Source organism: Hemibagrus wyckioides, unplaced genomic scaffold, assembly GCF_019097595.1.
Source record: "Hemibagrus wyckioides isolate EC202008001 unplaced genomic scaffold, SWU_Hwy_1.0 Contig24, whole genome shotgun sequence".
NCBI classification, from domain to species: Eukaryota; Metazoa; Chordata; class Actinopteri; order Siluriformes; family Bagridae; genus Hemibagrus; species Hemibagrus wyckioides.
In genome coordinates, this window is record NW_026690785.1 from 257833 (window position 1) to 266537 (window position 8705).

An 8705-nucleotide genomic window follows, 5' to 3' on the forward strand; every position below is an offset into this window, starting at 1 on the left:
GTTACTGAACCTGACTGTCTGAGTAAAGTGTCTGGTAGAAGGGTGGGAGGCAACATCCACAAGATTGTTGGCTTTATACTTGTATATTTTCTGGAAAGGATCCTCAATGGTGGTTAGACAGACTCTGATGATGTTTCTAGTGTTTATTATCTTCTAGGTGTTTGCTCTCCTGTCTGTACAGGAAATTGAAACACATCTGGGATTTTCTAGCCCAGATAAGATCTTATGTGATGCACCATAAAAACTGTAATCACTTTGGATCTTCCTGAAATGAACAATCATGTATTTTTAATCCATAGTTTGTTGCTTTCACATGTCTATAAGCCTCTTTCTTCTTCTCTCTAGATATAGACTCATCATTTTGCTGATGATATCCAACACTATATTATCATCAACAAGCCTGAAGATGTTACTTAACCTAAGATGTAAGTCATCACAGTGATCACAGTATCTGAAGAAATACCCAAGAAGATTGAATACCAAAACAAGTTAAAGCTACTCTTAAAAGTTATATAAATAATCCCTCTCTAAAGCAAATATTATACCATTAATGGATGGCAAAGATTCACCTAATTTCTACTTTTCAGGGACTGTGGAGCTGTCAGACCAGACATCATGACTATTCAATGGCTCGCTGTATCCCCATGGGCTTCCTCAGGCTTTTCTGTTTTTCTTACATTTCTTCCTCATTCCCAGTTTTCCCAAGAAAGATTATAGATATAGCAAAACAATGAATTTCCTGTCTCCTAATAATCCAACATTTGTCAAATTGTAATATATTTATGAACTCTTTACAAAGAATTCGCCCAAAATGGCATGTAAATAGCAGCTCAAAATCATCAGTAGAACTGCTTTCAATATAACAAAACTGTGTGAAAGTTTTTGTACAGAGCAGCTGGATTTCCTGTCACTGTGGGCTGCAGAGCACAGTAGTATAGAGCAGAGTCTGATACAGCAGCAGAGGAGATGTTCAGATCCACTTGTTTATCATCAACGTTAACAGACATTCTTGGGGGAGGATCAGAATTATAAGTTCCACTTTGATCAATATAAAGAAGGAACTCAGGTTTAGATTTTGGATATTGCCTGTACCAGTGCAGGTTGTTTCCTGAAACACCACTGAATTTGTATTTGCAGGACAGAGTAACATCATCACCTTCATCTACAGCTTTATGAGGGAGAAGTGGCTCTATTGAATCTGCCATGGAGTCACCTGTCATAGAGAAGAGAACATAATGTTTTTAACCTTTAAATAATCAACAGGAAATACTTAAGTCAGACCCACACTCTGCATTTTCACACTGCATCACCACACAGACTAATATTTAATATAATATAGTTAATATTTCTGTAATAATAAAAAGTCAATGTTAACTCACCTAGTGAAAGGCACAGATACATGAATATAACAGTGAACATGATGACTGGTCTTAGTTCAGTGAAAATAGTGGAGATCTTTCTGTAATCTAATATGTTAACACCATAAAGCTTCAAAATTGCTCCACCCCACAGCATCACATGACAGTGTCACCAATGTTGTTGTCAGATTGTTGATTCTTACTGAAACATCCTGGCTTTACATTCAGCCTCATATGGGAAACCTGTCCAGAGGACATTTAAGTAAACACATACTGAAAGTAGGAAATTAATGTATTTATGTTATTTTACATATGTTAGTGATATCTCTAAATTAGAGAAAGTTTGTGTAAACACCAGCAGGCAGATAAATGTTAGAAACACTGGAAGTGGAAGAGAATATGATTTATTTAAGAATGAGGAAGGAATTAATATTTTCCCTTGGTAATTAAGGTTGAATTAATCCCTTATTTCTCAGCTCTAACAGTTAAATCTGAAAAATAAAACTTTCCTGTACTCACAATAGCATCAGAAGAAGAGAAAGAAGAATAAAGGCACATTCACATATAAGTTTCTAGTTTTTAATGTTTCTGACACAGCAGGTGCCAAAGAAATGACATTAGATGATTATTTATTCTTATGACAGTTTAGTGTTAAGTGGACAGCTGTGTTGTTTAATCAGAATGATATCTCTGAAATTAGCTTAGGCACTAAGAGTAACCAGGGCAGGGGTTAGGATATTATATCAGCAGTATGTATGATAGAAGAACAAGTATACTCCAGTATGTATGTCTCAGAGAATGTGAGCAGGTTGTGTGGTGCTCAAGTTCTAGACCAACATTAAGATAAGTGACTGCGCCATCTTGTGTTCACTGAAGAGAAAAACCTTAACACCAAAAAAATTGTTTTCTAACTTACCAAATTTATATATGTGCAGAAATATAATTGAAAAAAATAATTGTTTCTCTCTCTCTCTCTCTCTCTCTCTCTCTCTCTCTCTCTCTCTCTCTCTCTTTCACACACACACACACACACACAGCCATTTGCTCACCCATTCACACCTAGGGGCAATTTAGCATTATCAATCAATCTACTTAGACTAGCATTATTTAGATATTACTTCAAACTTGTTGCAAAATATACACTAATAATATTAAAAATTAGATGATTGTTCAGTAGGTGGCAATATACAGTATCTCACAAAAGTGAGTACACCCCTCACATTTTTGTAAATATATGGCAACCTGTAGCTCTGGTGAACTCCATGCCCAAGAGGGTTAAGGCAATGCTGGAAAATAATGGTGGCCACACAAAATATTGACACTTTGGGCCCAATTTGGACATTTCCACTTACGGGTGTAGTCACTTTTGTTGCCAACGGTTTAGACATTAATGGCTGTGTGTTGAGTTATTTTGAGGGGACAGCAAATTTACACTGTTATACAGGCTGTACACTCACTACTTTACATTGTAGCAGAGTGTCGTTTCTTCAGTGTTGTCACATGAAAAGATATAATAAAATATTTACAAAACCGTGAGGGGTGTACTCACTTTTGTGAGATACTGTATGTCCATGTGTCCATACAGCCCTAAAACATCAGGCATGTGTGGCTTGGGGTGCAGTCAGAATTCTAATTCATCCCAAATGTGGGTTTGAGTTCAGGGCTGTGTGCAGGTAACTCATTTTATTCCACACCAAACTTGTAATAAACATCTTCATTGAGCTGGAACATGTTTTTGTAAGAATATAAAGACATCCTACAATTGTGCAGCAGTTTGGAGAATGCCCACATACTGGTGTAATGGTTAGGTGTCCACAAATATAGCCATATTGTACATATTCAGGACTTTGTTAGAATTAGTATTGTTGTAATAATGTTGTAATAATTGGTTGTGCATGTCAATAAAGAAACATATGTAAAAATATGTTAATATAAATACTGAACCCTTCTCAATATCTCAGTACCTCAGGTTATGGACTCTCCTTTCATACATATGCATACTTGTACCCTTTTTTAAAGGGCTACTGCAATATAAGCAGAACATTCATAAAGCTGCAAGAAAATGTTCCCAATTATATATTTGCTTGAAATCTAATTTGTGCAAAGCCAATATTAAGTTATAACTTGTACTCAATTCACAGACAGATTAAAGTGCACAGTAGAATTGAACATTTTATTAGGTAGAATGTGTGTGTGTGTGTTCAGTGATTGTTTGCAGTCCGAATGACCCAGGGGAAGAAGCTGTTTGTAAGTCTGGTGGTGTGAGACTTTGTTGACCTGAAGCACCGCCCAGATGGCAACAGGTCAAACAAGTGATGAGCAGGATGTGAGGAGTCTCCTGTGATGGCCTTGATTTTGCTGAGGCAGCAGGACCTGGACATGTCATCCAGGGAGGGCAGAGGGCAGCCGATGATTTTTTGAGCTGTTTTTCACCCTCTGCACAGTTTGTCTGTCCTCATCTGTGCAGCCTGTGTACCACACACCCAGACAGTATGTCAGTGTGCTCTCCACAGAGGTCTATAAAGTTCAAACCCTCGGGTAGCGTGGCCGTGTGGTCTAAGGCCCTGGATTTAGGCTCCAGTCTCTTTGGAGGCAGGGGTTCAAATCCTGCTGCTAGCTGAGTCTTTTCAAGGCAGTGGTTGTGGGCTCTGGCACCACAAAGGCTTTACAGGGGTTGTGGCTCCTGTGCCTTCTGCAAATGTGCTTAAGAGTTGACGTTAGCAGGCCGCCTAGATGCAAAAAAAAAACCGAGCATGCTCACACTGTACCGGAGCCCCCAGACCCGGGTGCTGAAATAGCTCCCAGGTTTGGGCAACTGGTGTCAACACATGGTTTTGAACGCTGCTCCGTTTCACGCCTTGCTTTTTCAAACAGCAAGTCCAAACAACCACAGAACGGTACGCAAAACACGGTTTCCGCGTGTGTGAGCCGCATCAGTTGTGCCCTTACCATGGTTACGAGCTACCAACAAAACAACAATTCAACCAAGAATAGAAAATCGACATAAGAAGTGGTGGCCAAGAGGTTTGGGCAATGGAGTGCAAGTGCCAGGTGCACTGAGGTGTAAAGTTATGTGGGTGACCTAGGACGCCAAGAGGTTAAGGAGACAGACTGCTAATCCATGTGGGATGGGCTCCAGTTGCTTTGGGAACAGGCTTGTTTAAACGCGTTGGGTTATGGCGCTCCACTACGGAATTGTCGCCATCTCTGTGGACATTCGGCCGTGGGTGCCCTACCTGCCCCTGACGGGGTGGCCGAGAGTTTAAGGCGATGGACTACTAATCCATTGTGCTCTGCCCGCGTGGGTTTGAATCCCATCCTCGTCGCTTGTGTGCCCTTCATCTTCCTCTTTGCATACAGAATGCTTTGTACCTGTTCTCCGAGACCATGCTAGAGGGGAGCGAGTAAAGCTAGTCCTGGGTCTTGGTGTTTTGCAGCCGTGGGCTATATTTCCATGTTGGTTGGACACAGATGCTGTAAGGCTGACAGGTCGCCACTGGAGATCCATGCAGATCAATGCAGTGCACAGTCCCGAAGACAGCGGCCCGGATCGTGCACCTTGATTTCAACAGACTGGGATTCAAGTTCATATCAGCAAACCTTGTCAACAAGAGCCTAAGGCTGTCAATCCACTTTGCAAAACCTTTCCTTGGTTTGGATCTTGAATCACGTCTGGTAATGGAAGCGTGCGTGGTACAACCATTGCGATCGCCTGCCAGAGTGCCTCTCTTTCCCGACCTGGCAGACCTCCCTTGACCACAGCCCCCTAACTCTCCAAATGCATGGGTAGAGTGGTCCAAGGCGCTGGATTAAGGCTCCAGTCTCTTCGGAGGCGTGGGTTCGAATCCCACCGCTGCCAGGTGAACTTTTGGGTCGACGACAGCAGAAGGTTGTTCCTTCACCCACACCTTCAGGGGGTGCGGTTGAGCATGAAGCCTTAATGCTGAGTTCACACTGCAAGATTTTCAAAGTTGAGGGGTCACCATTGTTTTCACACTGCACGACTATCTATCGGCTTTATTTCTGTTTATTTCTGATAAAAACCTATAACCTCTAATTAACTATAACATCGTGCTCCAACACTCCGTCCAGCGTGTATCCAGCCTTGATACCCAATGACGCCTGAGATAGACACAGGCTCCCCGTGACCCGAGTATAGATCGGATAAGCGGTACAGACAATGAAATGAAATTGTGCTCCAACCAAAGCCATGCTTGCTGATATAGAATAGAATAGAATAGAATAGAATAGAATAGAATAGAATAGAATAGAATAGAATAGAATAGAATAAATTTTATTGTCTTTGCACATAAGGAGTACAACAAAACTGTGGGTGCTCTTCTCAACAACAGTGCACTGAAATATAATACAATGAATAGCATAGCAAGTAGTATAGAAAAATAAGAAATAAACAGGAAAATAATGAAATATTTAAAGAAATACAAAAAACATTAAACTGTCCAAGGATTTCCTATGAAAATGATACAAATCTAACCCAAAAATAATCTGTTTGCTGTTTAACCCTTAGGAGTCGGCAAGCCCACCAGTGGGAACAGCCCTGCATTATGTGAAGGGAGTGCATCCCCAAACCAGGGTATATAACCAGGGTATCTTTAGAAAGCTGATACTTGTAAGCTTACTGTTCAAGACTGAGAATTACTCAAGTGCTTATTAACAGCTATAATCAAGATCCAAAGACATCCAAAGAAGTACCAAGTTTGTTTTCCTTTTGCTCTCTGGATCTTCATAAAGCTTCTTGAAGCTCCACCCTGCAGTATCACATGACAGTGCTGATTGTTGATTCTTACATTTGAATCCAGGATTTATTGAATTTATTTTTTGAATGAAAACAATTTTTTTTGTCAAATTTCTTGCAAATGTTAACATCATAAAGGTTCATGAAGCTCCACCCCACAGCATCACATGACAGTGTTAGCAGTGTGGCTTTACATTCAGGAGTGAGGTGGACTGGAAGACTCTAACAACACAAGGTTAAAGGTAGTTACATACAAAAAATACAGCATTAGTACAACTGCACTAGAGATTTAAAAACACAGTTTAGTCTAAAGTGGACAGTTGTTTTATGTGAGCTGGTATATCTGAAATTATCTACTACTGAGATGAACCATGGCAGGGGTTAAGATAATATTTGTGCAGTATGTATGATAGAAGTAGAGGTAGTGTCTATATCACAGAGGGTTTATTGTGAAAAGTATGTGAAAAGAATGTGCAGGTTTATATGCTGCTCTAGTATTCGGCCCATCATAAGATAACTGAGTTCACCATCTTTGTGTTCATCAAGGAGAAAAACCTTAAGACACAAAGAAATGTTCACAGACAAAAAGAGGCTTGAGTCATCAGAAAGAGTATTTAAACTTTGCACTTCATATATTTATAAAGGATTTTTTCTCTGTAACACTGTAATACATTATGTGTTAGTTTTTGCCTCTTCAAGGCAGTGGTGTTGAACTTGCTGTTGTTCACTGCAACAAACTCAAAAGATTCAGTGCTGCCTTCCATGATATAGTGTTGGTATATTGTATATTGTAAAATTCTGCTGTGATGATTGAACCAAGCTTTTACTTTTTATTTCCAGGTTATTAAGGAATATAGAATAGAAATTGTGTGTATAGGTGTTCTGCAATTTCAGTTTTCTTTCTTAATTAAGGCAAACCAATGACAAGTGATTCTTTTAATGGGTTTTACTGATTCTCCAAAGATTGTTTCTAGACTGCAGTAAGATCACAAATCATGCAATGCTTATATATAAAAGAACGGAAGATTATGTATAGCATATATTATTATACTTATATATATTATATATTATTGTACTTATAATCCAAGAAGTCAGCTCTGAAGGATGTGACAAGAGGCTTAACACATGGCCAACAATAAGATTACGCCATCTTGTGGAGGAAGGAGAATAATAACAATTTGCAGAACTTTATTCAACTTCTGAACGTGTACAGAGCCTCAGCTGCTTTATTATATAAGTTTTCATTGTTTGAATAACATTGTAGAAAATAATAATAATAATAATAATAATAATAATAATAATAATAATAATATAAATATGATATAATAATTTAATAAAAAATAGTGTTAGTCATTTAAAAATGAATTAACTTACTATTGTTTTATGATCCAGCAAAGTGATGCTGTGTGAGCTATAGCATGATGGCTCTATAAATAAAAGTGTATTTTATTTTAAAAGCATTGTAAATTCTTATTGATTTTAAACTCAGGTTGCTGTGTAGAGTTTTGAATGCTTTGCCAATATCCACTTTGCTCCTAGAAAAGATTAAATAAAATAGTTATAGATGAATGAATGAATGAATGAATGAATGAATGAATGAATGAATGAATGAATGAATGAATGAAATGTGTCAATAATATAAACTTATTATAAATAATGAGAACAAAAGGGAAAGTTTTCCCCAAAAAGGCATGTAAATTTTCCCCATGTAAATTTCTTATTGGCATAACTGCTTTCAACATAACAAAAAAGTTTTTGTACAGTGCAGCTGGATTTCCTGTCACTGTGGGCGTCAGAGCACAGTAGTATAGAGCAGAGTCTGATACAGCAGCAGAGGAGATGATCAGATCCACTTTCTTATCATCATGAACTTTAGCAGACATTCCATGGGGGATGGGGGAACTTAGATCTCCACTTGGAGTAACATAAAGAAGGAACTCAGGTTTAGAGTTCATATATTGCCTGTACCACTGCACATTATATATGGTATCACTGAAGTCTTTGTAGCTGCAGGACAGAGTAACATCATCAGCTTCATCTACAACTTTATGAGTAAAAAGTGGCTCTATTGGATCTGCCATGGAGTCACCTGTCATAAAGAGAACATATTGTTTTTTTTTCTAAGGTATTACATAAATTATACTCACAATTTACTACTTTTTAAAAACACATGTGTTCATCCTTGATTCAGAACATATTATTTTTGCAATAATAAAAATGTTTACTCACCCAGTGAAAGCCACAGACACATGAATATAACAGTGAACATGATGAATGATCTTAGCTGAAGGAAACTGTTCTTTCTGTACACTGATATGTTAACATCATCAGGATTCATGAAGCTCCACCCCACAGCATCACTCACATGACAGTGTCACTAATGTTACTGAAAGATTCTTGATTCTTACTGAAGCATTCTGGCTTTACATTCAGTCTCACATGGGGAACATGTCCTAAATCTATTTTAAACAAACACAAAAAGCTAAACTAAAAGCAGGAACTGATAATGAACTGCAATAATCACTATAATAAAGTTTAATCATGTAATTATTGAAATAATTATTATACAAACATTAAATCACAATTTTAAA

The 8705-nt window shown here is 38.2% G+C and overlaps 1 non-coding gene across 1 annotated transcript; it reads left to right on the forward strand.

Moving 5' to 3' along the window:
* Positions 1–4602: 4602 nt before the first annotated feature.
* On the forward strand, positions 4603–4684 carry trnas-acu (transfer RNA serine (anticodon ACU)). The gene has a single exon. It is a non-coding gene; the product is annotated as a tRNA-Ser (tRNA).
* The last annotated feature ends 4021 nt before the right edge of the window (positions 4685–8705 follow it).